Below are 14674 nucleotides of genomic sequence, written 5' to 3' on the forward strand. Positions count from 1 at the left end.
GAGTTTATGTGTTTTGATGCACCGAAGGTTGTTCGGAGTCCCGGATGTGATCACGGACATGACGAGGAGTCTCGAAATGGTCGAGACATAAAGATCGATATATTCGATGGCTATGTTTGGACATCGGAATGGTTCCGGGTGAGTTCGGGCATTTACCGGAGTACCGGGAGGTTACCGAAACCCCTCGGGGAGTATATGGGCCTTATTGGGCCTTAGTGGGAGAGAGGAGGAGGCGGCCAAGGAGGGGGCGCCCCCCCAAGCCCAATCTGAATTGGGTGGGGGACGGCCCCCCTCCTTCCTCCCTCTCTCCTCCTTCCTTCCTCTCCTACTCCAACTAGGGAAGGGGGAATCCTACTCCCGGTGGGAGTAGGACTCCCCTAGGGCGCGCCATAGAGAGGGCCGCCCCCTCCCCTCCTCCACTCCTTTATATATGGGGGAGGGGGGCACCCCATAGACACACAAGTTGATTATTTAGTCGTGTGCGGTGCCCCCCTTCACAGATTTCTACCTCGGTCATATCGTAGTGCTTAGGCGAAGCCCTGCGTCGGTAACTTCATCATCACCGTCATCACGCCGTCGTGCTGACGAAGCTCTCCCTCGACACTCAACTGGATCTAGAGTTCGTGGGATGTCACCGAGCTGAACGTGTGCAGATCGCGGTGGTGCCGTACTTTCGGTACTAAGATCAGTCGAATCATGAAGACATACGACTACATCAACCGCATTGTCATAACGCTTCCACTTTCGGTCTACGAGGGTACGTGGACAACACTCTCACCTCTCGTTGCTATGCATCACCTAGATGGATCTTGCGTATGCGTAGGAATTTTTTTGAAATTACTGCGTTCCCCAACAGTGGCATCCGAGCCAGGTCTATGCATAGATGTTTCGCAACTCACACCACCCGGAACACCACAACTTAATGGTGTGTCCGAACTATGGGTGTTAATCACATGGTGATGTGAACTATTGGTGTTAAATCACATGGCAATGTGAACTAGATTATTGACTCTAGTGCAAGTGGGAGACTGAAGGAAATATGCCCTAGAGGCAATAATAAAGTTATCATTTTATTTCCTTATATCATGATAAATGTTTATTATTCATGCTAGAATTGTATTAACCGGAAACTTGATACATGTGTGAATACATAGACAAAACAAAGTGTCCCTAGTATGCCTCTACTAGACTAGCTCATTAATCAAAGATGGTTAAGTTTCCTGACCATAGACATGTGTTGTCATTTGATGAACGGGATCACATCATTAGGAGAATGATGTGATGGACAAGACCCATCCGTTAGCTTAGCATAATGATCGTTAAGTTTTATTGCTATTGCTTTCTTCATGACTTATACATATTCCTCTGACTATGAGATTATGCAACTCCCGAATACCGGAGGAACACCTTGTGTGCTATCAAACGTCACAACGTAACTGGGTGATTATAAAGATGCTCTACAGGTGTCTCCGAAGGTGTTTGTTGGGTTGGCATAGATCGAGATTAGGATTTGTCACTCCGAATATCGGAGAGGTATCTCTGGGCCCTCTCGGTAATGCACATCACTATAAGCCTTGCAAGCAATGTGACTAATGAGTTAGTTGCGGGATGATGCATTACAGAACGAGTAAAGAGACTTGCTGGTAACGAGATTGAACTAGGTATGATGATACCGACGATCGAATCTCGGGCAAGTAACATACCGATGACAAAGGGAATGACGTATTTTGTTATGCGGTTTGACCGATAAAGATATTCGTAAGATATGTAGGAGCCAATATGAGCATCCAGGTTCCGCTATTTGTTATTGACCGGAGATATGTCTCGGTCATGTCTACATAGTTCTCGAACCCATAGGGTCCACACGCTTAACGTTCGATGACGATTTGTATTATGAGTTATGTGATTTGATGACCAAAGTTTGTTCAGAGTCCCGAATGAGATCACAGACATGACGAGGAGTCTCGAAATGGTCGAGAGGTAAAGATTCATATTTTGGAAGGCTGTATTCAGACATCGGAAAGGTTCCGAGTGATTCGGGTATTTTTCGGAGTACCGGGGAGTTACGGGAATTCACCGGGAGAAGTAATGGGCCTTATTGGGCCATACGGGAAAAGGGGAGACATGACAAAGGGGAGGTGGCGCCCCCCATGGGTCTGAATTGGACTAGGGGAAGGGGGCGGCGCCCCCTTGTCCTTTCCTACTCCCTCTCTCTTCCCCTCTTTCCTTCTCTCCTACTCCGAAAAGGAAAGGGATTCCTACTAGGACTTGGAAGTCCTAGTAGGACTCCATACTCTTGGCGCACCCCTAGGGGGCCGGCCTCTCTCCCTGCCTCCTTAATATACATGGGCAGGGGGCACCCCAAAGGGACACCAAGATTTGTCTTAGCCGTGTGCGGTGCCCCCCTCCATAGTTACACACCTTGGTCATATCGTCGTAGTGCTTAGGCGAAGCCCTGCGCCGATAACTTCATCATCACCGTCACCACGCCGTCGTGTTGACGAAACTCTCCCTCGTCCTCAACTGGATCAAGAGCTCGAGGGACGTCATCGAGCTGAACATGTGTTGAACTCAGAGGTGCCGTACGTTCGGTACTTGGATCGGTTGGATCGTGAAGACGTTCGACTACATCAACCGCGTTACTAAACGCTTCCGCTTTCGGTCTATGAGGGTACGTGGACACACTATCCCCGCTCGTTGCTATGCTTCTCCTAGATAGATCTTGCGTGATCGCAGGAATTTTTTTTAAATTACTATGTTCCCCAACAGCATGATCCTTCTTTCTGTCGCACCGCAATGATCTGGATTGCAAATGAATACCTCAATAGAACCAGATTGAAGACATCGTTGAGGGGGGTGGAAGCAAATGAATACCTCAATGGAACCAGATTGACCACATCCAAACGCATTATCGTTGTGTGAGCACTCAAGCCATCGTTGATGAGGGTCGAAAGGAGGATAAGCGGCAATATAGATGGGATGCCATCTTGAAATAGAAGATGTAAATCTATTGAGGTCTTGAGTCATGATTATTAGGTTAGAGACGTGTGGTATCCTTTGCTAGTCTTATCCAAGTAGGAGAAGACACCATGGAGATGGTCCGAGGGAGAGACCAATATATCACGAATTGACACAGTTGTTCCTCCCTCATACTCAAAAATGAAGAAAACAAAAACCAACTTCAACCTTCAAGGGAGGTCGAAGGAAACAAAAGAGCTGGTTTTAATTGCCAGAGAGATGTGTGCCATCAGATATGCTTGGTGAATCGTGTTATGTTTTCAAGTGACTAGTAAGATGCTCGTGCATTTCACGGAACACCAAGATTGGGGGTGGACAGTGCCGGCAGCAACCATTACGCCAGATTGTTCCATGGCCTTCTGGATGTGGTGGGAAGAGATAAGGCTGATTGTGAGAGACAAGGAGTTGTTTGTAAATATGAAAACAAGTGCATGCATCTTTTTGCAAAACTGCAGCGGTTTACTTTGTATGCGTCAGATTCAAATCCGACGGCTATTCGTGATAGATGGCAGGCACACCATCATCATCAACTCAAATTTTTTATAGGAGTAAAAGTAAAGATACCGATGGTCTTTTGAAGTGATGCCCATTATTTACCGGTCTGAAGTCTCAACCTTTAATCAAAAGTCATACCAAGATATATTTTCTCCCCTCGGCTTGGAACCTGCCCACGCGCACGGTGAAGTGTCAAAGCGCTCTGCAGCACATCGGCATACAGCTAGCTGTATACCATGGCATGGCAGCAGGAAACTTTTCTCTTGTCAAAGTCAATTCCTCTTGTCAAAGTCAATGAAGTAGGGTGTGGATTGGGGCTGCATGGACTACGGACGGGACAGGGGGCACTAGTAGAAAAAGAGGCTTCCATACGCCCCCATTAGTCCCCAAAATAATCGAACCACGACAAAAGGGGTCTTTAGTCGCGGTTCGGGAGGAGACCCGCGACCAACTATCTGGGCCCAGCGCGCTCGGTCGACAGCTGGCGGACGGGAGGGCTTTTAGTCGCGGTTGGCCAGGCCAACCGGGACTAAAGGCCCATCCTAGTCGCGGTTGGCCAGGCCAACCGGGACTAAAGGCCCATCCCTATATATAGGACTCAGCTCACTTCACTTCACTCAGCTCACTTCACAATATTCAGAAGGGGGTGGTGGGTTTGCTTTTGGTTCCTCCTATGCACACAAGGTGTTCGATGAAATGCCCGAGAGCCTGAAACAAACATGATATGAAGTGTCCGAGCCACACTTGAGCTTTCTCATTTATTTTTCCTCCGCGATCGCGGTTAGCAACTTGAACCTTTCATGTGTCATTGATAAAATATGCATGTGTGTAGTTCATTGTTTAATTTGTATTATTTCTAGCTAGTTAGTTTAACAAATGCATGATGGTTAATTATATACTTTATATAATAATAATGCAGATGAATCGGCAATGGATGTACGGTCCCCGACTCTCCGGCGAGTTCCCTACGGGTTTGAAAGATTTCCTCATAGTGGCAAATGCGAACAAGCAGCAAGGTTTTATTATCTGTCCATGTGCTGTCTGTAAGAATCAGAAGGGTTACTCCTCCTCAAGAGACGTTCACATGCACCTGCTTCGGCACGGTTTCATGCGAAGCTATAATTGTTGGACCAAGCATGGAGAAAGAGGGGTTAGAATGGAAGAAGATGAAGAAGGGGATGATATCGATGACAACTATCATGATCATTTCGGTGATACTTTCATGGAGGATGATGCTGAAGGTGGGGAAGGGTTAGGTGAAGGTGAAGAAGAGGCACATGATGAGCCCGCTGATGATCTTGGTCGGACCATTGCTGATGCACGGAGACGCTGCGAAACTGACAAGGATAGGGAGAATTTGGATCGCATGTTAGAGGATCACAAAAAGTCATTTTATCCAGGATGCGATAATAGTCTGAAAAAGCTGGGCTGCACACTGGATTTGCTAAAATGGAAGGCACAGGAAGGTGTAGGTGACTCATCATTTGAAAATTTGCTAAAAATGTTGAAGAATATGTTTCCGAAGAATAACGAGTTGCCCGCCAGTACGTACGAAGCAAAGAAGGTTGTCTGCCCTCTAGGTTTAGAGGTTCTGAAGATACATGCATGCATTAACGACTGCATCCTCTACCGCGGTGAATACGAGAATTTGAATGAATGCCCTGTATGCACTGCATTGCGTTATAAGATCAGAGGCGATGACCCTGGTGACGATGTTGAGGGCGAGAAACCCAGGAAGAGGGTTCCCGCCAAGGTGATGTGGTATGCTCCTATAATACCACGGTTGAAACGTCTGTTCAGGAACAAAAAGCATGCCAAGTCGTTTCGATGGCACAAAGAGGACCGTAAGTCCGACGGGGAGTTGAGACACACCGCTGATGGAACGCAATGGAGAAAGATCGACAGGGTGTTCAAAGATTTTGCAGCTGACGCAAGGAACATAAGAGGAGATATGGAAACTTGACTATGGACCCTCCTTTAAGGTCCCTTTGTTCCGGTGCAAATGGTTCAAGCTAACAGGAGGTGGGGTAAAGGTGGACGAGCAATATGGAATGACAATGGTGGATTTCAACAATCTTGGTTACCTTGACGAACCATTCGTCCTTGCCAAAGATGTCGCTCAGGTTTTTTATTTGAAGGACATGAGTAGCAAACCGAGGAAACGGAAAGATAAGAAAACGATCAGTACATCATGCGATGATCCAAAGCGCCACATTGTTCTTTCAGGGAAAAGAAACATCGTGGGAGTGGAGGACAAGATAGACATGTCAGAAGATTATAATATGTTTGGTGAAATTCCGCCCTTCAAAGTGAACACTGACCCAAGCATTAAGTTAAATGATGAGGATGCTCCATGGATACGGCACAATCGTAAGCAAGCAGGGACACAAGGGAAGAATTGATGTGTAATAATTTATTGTACCAAACTTTGTTGAATGGATCATGTGAATTAAAATGTACGATGGCGAATCCGGATGATTTGTATTTGGTCGATGAACTGAATGATGTATCAAACCTTTTGTCAAACCTTCAAGGGATCGATGAACTGAATTTTTTGATATATTATTTGTATTTTTAAGATTTTAAAATGAATTAGTTTTATTTTTCTGATTTTTTTGATATATTATTTGTATTTTTAAGATTTTAAAATGAATTAGTTTTATTTTTCTGATTTTTTTGATATATTATTTGTATTTTCAAGATTTTAAAATGAATTAGTTTTATTTTTCTGATTTTTTTGATATATATAATTGTATTTTTAAGATTTTAAAATGAATTAGTTTTATTTTTTTGATATATAATTGTATTTTTAAGATTTTAAAATGAATTAGTTTTATTTTTCTGTTTTTTTGATATATAATTGTATTTTTAAGATTTTAAAATGAATTAGTTTTATTTTTCTGATTTTTTGATATATTATTTGTATTTTCAAGATTTTAAAATGAATTAGTTTTATTTTTCTGATTTTTTTGATATATTATTTGTATTTTTAAGATTTTAAAATGAAATAGTTTTATTTTTCTGATTTTTTTGATATATAATTGTATTTTTAAGATTTTAAAATGAATTAGTTTTATTTTTCTGATTTTTTGATATATAATTGTATTTTTAAGATTTTAAAATGAATTAGATTTTAAAAAGGACCTTTAGTCGCGGTTCGTGACACGAACCGCGACTAAAGGCTCTTTCTGCGCGGGAACGAAAGCGGCGCCAAAAACCTTTAGTCCCGGTTGGGGAGGCGGACCGCGACTAAAGGTACCCTTTAGTCCCGGTTGGGGTCCCCAACCGGGACTAAAGGGTACCTTTAGTCGCGGTTCGCCTCCCCAACCGGGACTAAAGCTCTGTCTATATATACAGCAGTTAGCGCGCCACCTCCCATTCTCCTCTCGACGCCGAAGCCCTGCCCCGACGCCGATCGACGCCGACGCCGCCAGGCTGCTGCCCCGACGCCGATCGACGTCGACGCCCTGCCCCGACGCCGACGCCCTGCCCCCAGTGAGCTCCGCCGCCCCCCACTTCCCCTGCCCTGCGCGCCGCCGCCGCCCGCCCCCAGTGAGCGCCGCCGCCGCCCCTGCCCTGCCCTAGCGCGCCGTCGCCCCTGCCCTGCCCTGCCCCTGCCCGCCGCCCGCCGCCCTGGCCCTGCCCCTACCCGTCGCCCGCCGCCCCTGGCCCTGCCCCTGCCCGCCGCCCCTGCCCGCCGCCCCTGAAGAAACCAAATGAAAACCAAAAAGAAAAACAAAGAAAACAAAATGAAAACCAAAAAGAAAAAGAAAGAAGAAGAAAGAAACCAAAAAGAAAAAGGAAGAAGAAGAAAGAAAAAGGAAGAAGAAAGAAAAAGAAACCAAAAAGAAAAAGGAAGAAGAAGAAAGAAAAAGGAAGAAGAAAGAAAAAGAAACCAAAAAGAAAAAGGAAGAAGAAGAAGAAGAAAGAAAAAGGAAGAAGAAAGAAAAAGAAACCAAAAAGAAAAAGGAAGAAGAAGAAAGAAAAAGGAAGAAGAAAGAAAAAGAAACCAAAAAGAAAAAGGAAGAAGAAGAAAGAAAAAGGAAGAAGAAAGAAACCAAATGAAAACCAAAAAGAAAAACAAAGAAAACAAAATGACAACCAAAAAGAAAAAGGAAGAAGAAGAAAGAAACCAAAAAGAAAAAGGAAGAAGAAGAAAGAAACCAAATGAAAATGTTAAATGTTAAATGTTAAATGTGTTTCAAAAAAAGGAAGAAGAAAGAAACCAAATGAAAACCAAAAAGAAAAACAAAGAAAACAAAACAAAACAAAAAGAAAAACAAAGAAAGAAACCAAAAAAATGTTAAATGTGTTTCAAAAAAAGGAAGAAGGAAGAAGAAAAGGAAAAACAAAATAAGAAAAGGAAAAACAAAATAAGAAAAGGAAGAAGAAAAGGAAGAAGAAAAGGAAAAAGAAAAGGAAGAAGAAAAGGAAAAACAAAAAAAGAAATGGAAAAAGAAAAGGAAGAAGAAAAGGAAAAAGAAAAGGAAGAACAAAAGGAAAAGCAAAATAAGAAAAGGAAGAAGAAAAGGAAGAAGAAAAGGAAAAAGAAAAGGAAAAACAAAATACTTGGCAGTGCTCAATAATCTTATTTTTTAATTCCTCCTCCTCTATGTCCCCTTAATCTTATTTTTTAATTCCTTTATACTTAAAGAATTTTTACTACATGCAGGAGTGACATATGGCGGACGATAGAGCCGAGCCGCTTAGGGATCCGGAGGCTGAACGTTATTTAATGGGCATCATCAACAACGAGATTTCTTATGTGCCGGGCTCAGAATATGAGCAAGAAGAGGATGTAGTCTCTTCTTTTCTGAACCTTGACGGTGGAACAGACATTGACGATGATCAAGAAGGTGAAGGAACGGACATTGTCGACGGAGGTCAACCGTCAACAAACGACGATCTCGAATTGCAAGTAGCAACCACCTCCGGCGAGGTATATATATACATTGAGCCTCTCGTGATACAAACTTACTGAAATGTGAATACATATGTATTAACGCGCGCGACTCTCTTTCTTTTTTTAGCCCTCGGCCGGATCGAGTACGACAAAGCGTGGCAAATCCAAGGCGATGAAAACAGGAGAAACATATGACATTGAGTTTGTCAGTGAAACCGGCAAGCCCCTACAGCACACCTCAAAGTTTATCAACCAATGCGGAGTCGTTGTTAGAGACAACGTCCCGATCACCGTCCAGGAATGGAAGGAGCCAAAGAAGGCACGTCTTGGTTTCAGTTTTGTCGACAAGAGAACGAAAAAGGATTGCTGGAGAAAGCTTATGGAACATTTCATTCTACCTCCGGAATACAACAAAGTCGATGAATTCGGTAACGAGGTTCCGGGTGGACGTGAGAGGAGGAGGCTAGTTAAAGAGTTCGCTCTTCAGAAGATGGGCGAAGCATTCCGGAACTTCAAGAAAAATTTAACCCGTGACTATGTCAACAAGGGCAAGACTCCGGATTTCAATGGACAACATGAGAAACTGAAAGATGATTGGCCAGAATTTGTGAGGCAAAAGCAATCGGAGCATTTCAAGGAAATATCAAAAAAATAAGGATAATGCGAGTAAGAAAAAGTTCCATCATATTATGGGGCCAGGAGGATACCGCCTTTCGGGGCCTAGGTGGCAGAAGATGGAGGAGGACCTGAGGGTGCGAGGAATCCCTCTAGGTATAGAGGGATGGGACCCAAGGGCCAAAAGCTGGTGGTACGGGCATGGGGGATCGCTAGACCCGGAGACAGGGGTGTGTGTTCACCGGAAGAAAAAGTTTGCTCCCACCCAAGCCCTTATTGACGCAATGACCCAAGCTCAAGAGGGCTTGATCAAGTTCAACAGAGAGAAAGACGCACTGACAACAGCCCTCGGGAATGATGAACACGGAGGACGTGTACGAGGCAAAGGCAAAGTTCCGTGGAAAGTAGGGTTTTCCCAGGACAATGACCCGTACTGTTACAGAAGCCGTAAGAGAAAGACGGACCGGGATGCAGATCTTATGGCGAAGTTTGCATCGGAACTCCATGAGTTGAAGCAGACCGTGCATGAACTAGTAAAAGAAAAATCGGCTGCAGGGCCGCATGAAGATCATGAAGCGGATCACGGAAGCCAGCAGCGGAGAAGCAGCGTGGCTTCCACGGATGCCCCGCCTGGTGCTAGTGCACCGATGATCGAGATTCGTGCACCGGAGCCTCACTACCCCGTGGATGATGTAAAGGAGATGAAAGAATGTGATCTGCATTATCCCGTGGGGAACGTTTCCACGAAGGTAGCTAGCGGCAGTGCTTTACCCTGTACACCTGGAGCACTCCACCACAACAACCCCATTGCATATGGCTATGCTCGTGTCACGGTGGAAGACATAGTCGAAGGGTTTGAGGACCTGGAGATTGACAAAGCTACACCCGAAGGGGAGAGAAGACTTGGAGATGTCAAGCGCCAGATCATTCTATGGAAAAAGAAGTACATAGTGTTTCCAGGCGAGGCGCCAAGGCTAGCAAGTCCACCCCCCTCCGATGGTGGTGGTGGTGGTGGTGGCGGTGGTGGCGGTGGTGGTGGTCGTGGTGGTTCACCTACACCTCCTTCACGCCATTCGACGCCGTCCCCCGATCCACAACCTCCGGCGGGTACGACGCCCCCCAATCCTCCTCCGGCGGGTACGACGCCCCCCAATCCACCTCCGGCGAAGAAGCAGAAGCAGGCGGACAGCAAGGAAACCCGCTCCTGGACTATTAACCCGGACCCTTATGTACCTAAGACCACAAGGGTACCGGAGCCATCACTGAAGCCTCTCCTCCCAAGGCCTTGGGAACTTAGTGAAGCTGAAACCAAATTGTCCGCGTTTGCTGATTATGAGAAATGGAAGGCGGATATGAAGGCGATAAAAGAGCCTGAGCCCAAGCAAGTATTCACTGAGAAGCAAAAGAAGTGGGCTAAGGATTTTTTGACGACACCGTCCCAGGCCGAGCTGAATATGCCTGACGACTATGGACATGAACTTCGTAGGCAAGCAAAAATATTGAAGGAGGAGAAAGAAGAAAGTAAAAAAAGCGGGAAACAAGTTGACCAGCTCGGGATGCAGAAGAAACAATCGATCCCCCCGCTCATAGTGAAAGCCGGTCCGGAAGAGGACCCCGAGATCATAGCAGCTGCGGCAGCACTTGGATTGACTGTAGCGAGTGCCATGAAACAAGCGTCCGAGATGGGTTTGACTCTTCGTGCCTTCTTAGGCCTTGAGGATGCGCCAGTATGTGAGATAGCATTACAATATGTGCGGAATGGGCCTCTCGTCGAGCCTGCGCGGGAAAAGAGTCTACCACCACAAATGCGAAATCTGCAACGTTGGTACAAGCAATTCATAACATGGGCCGACAAAGAATATGTTTATGCGGATGTTACAGAGGAGCATCACACCAAACGGTACTCTGTACAAGTTCATATGAGTGAATTGTTCCAGCTGTTCAATCTGCGCGACCTCGACAAATCTATGCTGAGTTGCTACGTTCTGTAAGTGATTTATTTCTACCTCATCTCGTTCTTCATTGCCTGCACTATATATATATATATATATATATATATATATATATATATATATATATATTGTCCTAACTATATTGTTGCGTACGCTATTATGCAGATTGAAGATTTGGGAATGCAAAATAAGAAACATCCATGATGTTGGATTCATTGACCCACATATCGTTAATGGACATGTGTTACAAAGTCACCCCGAAGACGTGAAGAAAGACTTGTACAAGTTTCTTAGAAAGCATCAACTCAAAAGTCATATTCTATTTCCTTACCATTTTGGGTGAGTGTTTCTCTCTTGTGCCCATTCTCTTTTGTTTACTCCATGCATGGTATGTCTAATCGATGAGTTATGCATGACTGTGCATGTAACGTGTCCGCAGGTTCCACTGGATTCTGCTAAATATTGAACTTCACACCTCCAGAGTTCTAATCATGGACTCTATGGATTCGGATCCAAAGCGTTGGGCTGACATGAGAAAAATGCTGCAAAAGTAATTATTTTCAATCATTTGAGCTCTATATCGATCGGTCTCTTTCGTTCATTTCCTAATATCAAGTAACTAATAACTCCCTTGTTCATTTAATTTTCTTTGCCCTGTAGGGTTTGGAGACGGTTTTCAGAAGAAATTGTCGGTGAATTCAAACATGAGCTAGATTTTAGAAGGTTAGTTAATGTGGATAAGCAGCCACCGGGGACCAATCTATGTGGATACTATGTTTGTGAGAACATCCGGAGACACACCTCTGAGCGGAAGGCATCGGATAGCGTGCGCAAGGCGACGGATAACTTGCGGAGGAGGCTTAGTCCAGAAGCTCGCTTCCGACCAATTCAAGATGAATTAGCAGGATTTTTCATGAGGGAAGTCATCAATCCTAAAGGAGAACACTATATCGAGGACGAAGAAATTTATATGCATACCCGAGATTGAAACTTGTTCGAAGTTGTATATGGTCATCCATCCTAATTGTGTATGGAAACTTGTTCGAAGTTGTATATGGTCACCCGAGATTGAATATATATTATATATTCCTCTTGAATTCTTCTTGTTTGAAATTTCATATGCATGTATATAGTAGCGTAGAATATGTGTACTGAAACTTCATCAAAATTAAAATAAAACACAAAATAAAATATAAAAGAAATAAAACACTACAAATTAAAAAGAAACCAGGTTTAGGGGGGCTAAAACCCTAAACCTGCGGAGGAGGCCTTTAGTCCCGGTTAGCCACGAGAACCGGGACTAAAGGTCCTCCGCCCCGACGGACCCCTGGCACCCACGTGGACGGGCCTTTAGTCCCGGTTAGCCACGAGAACCGGGACTAAAGCCTTTAGTCGCGGTTCGTAAGAGGCGCGACTAAAGGGGGGGTCTTTAGTCGCGCATATTTAGTCCCGGTTGCACAGCCGGGACTAAAGGCCTTTGCGAACCGGGACTAAAGGCCTTTTTTCTACCAGTGGGGTAAAGAAGGTACAGCTCGGATCGCCACCCTGTATCTATCTACAAGTTGCCGATCGAGACGAGCCCGACGACCCAGCTCGATCCATCGCTCCGCTATCCGCTCCGCATCCACGTAGTCATGCCAGCACCTCACCCAATTGGTCACAATATACACAAGTCAACTACTTAAAAAAAAACTTAACACAAGTCAACTACTAAGATCCTGCTCTGTCTTACAAAGAATTCGTCAATAGCGCATGCTCAGGTTGCTTTATAAAATAAAGCGGGGGAACCCTTTTTTATTATAGCGCACGCTCAGGCGCTTAGCCGTGCTCGCAAGCAAGAAAAAGTTAGACAAGGACGAGACCTTCTCTCATTCTGCCGCGCATGGTGAGCCGTCAAAGCTGTCGGCGTTAGCCATCTTGGCAACTTCATGTTCATCCCATCGGGAAATTCGCAGGACACGCAGGCATGGGGCACACACCTGCCGAGCCCTCTTCGACCGTCGGATTGCCTGCAATCCACAAAGTAGTTGGATATTGAAAACTATGGTTTTGCATCTGAAGCTTGCAATTTTCTCGGACACTCGTACTAAGTTTCAGAGTTGAAACTTTAAGGATTTTCTTTTTACAAAAGTTGTGATTTTATCGATCGCTCGTACAAAGTTTCAAAGGTTGAAACTTAATGGTATTTTTAAACTCCTCCAAATGCATTCAAAATAGATCTTATTTGAAAACCTCGTCACGAGAAACACGAATATGAAAACATAATTTAGTTTGGAATTTCCATTCACAAGTTATGAAAAATTGAAAATCAAAGCTAAAACAAAAACTACACGCGAGGGATTCGGTGCTCTCTCACCTGCGTGCCACAAATCCTCTCCCCCACCCCACCCCTCTTGTTCCCAATTGTCTTGTAGGTCAGAGTTGTCAGAGGTCCCTTTAGATTCCCCCAAGAAAGGGGAGTCCATAAGTTTTGTACCTTAGGGCATCTTTAAAATGGACCCTCAAACCTCCTGCAAGCATTTGGACCGAGATGTCCGGGCGCAGTTTGTCATCCAGCGCCGTCCCGCATCTGATCGCTTGTCTGTTTTCCTAGAAATCAAAAGCAAACTAGGGGGCTTTGTGGGGGTCCGGACCGCCACCACGCAGGACACCGACAGCCCCAACCAGACCCCGCGTCTCCATCCTTCCCTCTTTTTCTGTATCAGCTTTCTCCCTCGCTGACACCACCGCTCTACCATCCCAACCGCATGCCAAGCCCATATTGTACCTTTGCCACACTGTCGGCTCCCGCATCACTGTCCGCGGACTGGTCCTGACCAGTCCGTGGACGGATACCGTGTCCGTTTTGGGTGTCGGCGTTGGGGATGCCCTTAGCATGTACATTAGAAAAACAAGAGCAATTGTTATGCCTCATTTTCTCCCAAAATCGATTGGCTGGCCCATCGTTGGATCTGAGACGTGTATGATCGCACCACCCAAGCACATGTTGACACCATCGTCCTTCCTAGTCTCAACCCCCATGTAGCACCCCTTGTCACTCATCCCAGCACCCATCGTCATCTGCTCATGCAACCGCATCGGCAGTTGGTCGTCTCCACTCACAGCACCCAACAACAACGGTTTTGCAGCACCTTGGTGTTGCATGTGTATCCATTTGCCACCCTCGCAGCATGCCGCCGACAATGCCGCTTTGCAACACCGGCGGCTGCTGCAAGGTGATGACGGTGTCTGTTGCATGTCGTCTGTCGCACTGGCTATCTTTGTTTTTCTGTTTCTTCTTCTTTTATCTTTTTGGTTGTGTGCATTCTTATATTGTGTCATTGTAGACACCAGATGTAATTGTTAGCATCTTAATATTAATACACTACTCTGTCTTTATGGAAAAATGCATGCGAGATACATGCACTACGCTTGAATGTATATGACTCGGTTCTTTTGACCAATTCTTCCGGAATCTTGAAAATCCAACCCCTTCACAGAAATGTTTGAGGCGTTGGAGTCTCAAAGGTCTGGAGAGAGTGGACGATCTAGTTGAGGCTGGGATGTTGCAGCCCAGGACACAACCGCCGACGGATGGTTTTTCTCATGCTCGTGGTCAGCACGCGCGTTGCGCGCCGAGGACTAGGGGCGAACCGTACGTAAATCAAGCATGCCCGATCCCGGAAAATGGAAGGGCTGATGGCACCGCTCT

The sequence above is a fragment of the Aegilops tauschii genome, chromosome 2 (genome assembly GCF_002575655.3).
Source record: "Aegilops tauschii subsp. strangulata cultivar AL8/78 chromosome 2, Aet v6.0, whole genome shotgun sequence".
In the NCBI taxonomy this organism is placed as follows: domain Eukaryota; kingdom Viridiplantae; phylum Streptophyta; class Magnoliopsida; order Poales; family Poaceae; genus Aegilops; species Aegilops tauschii.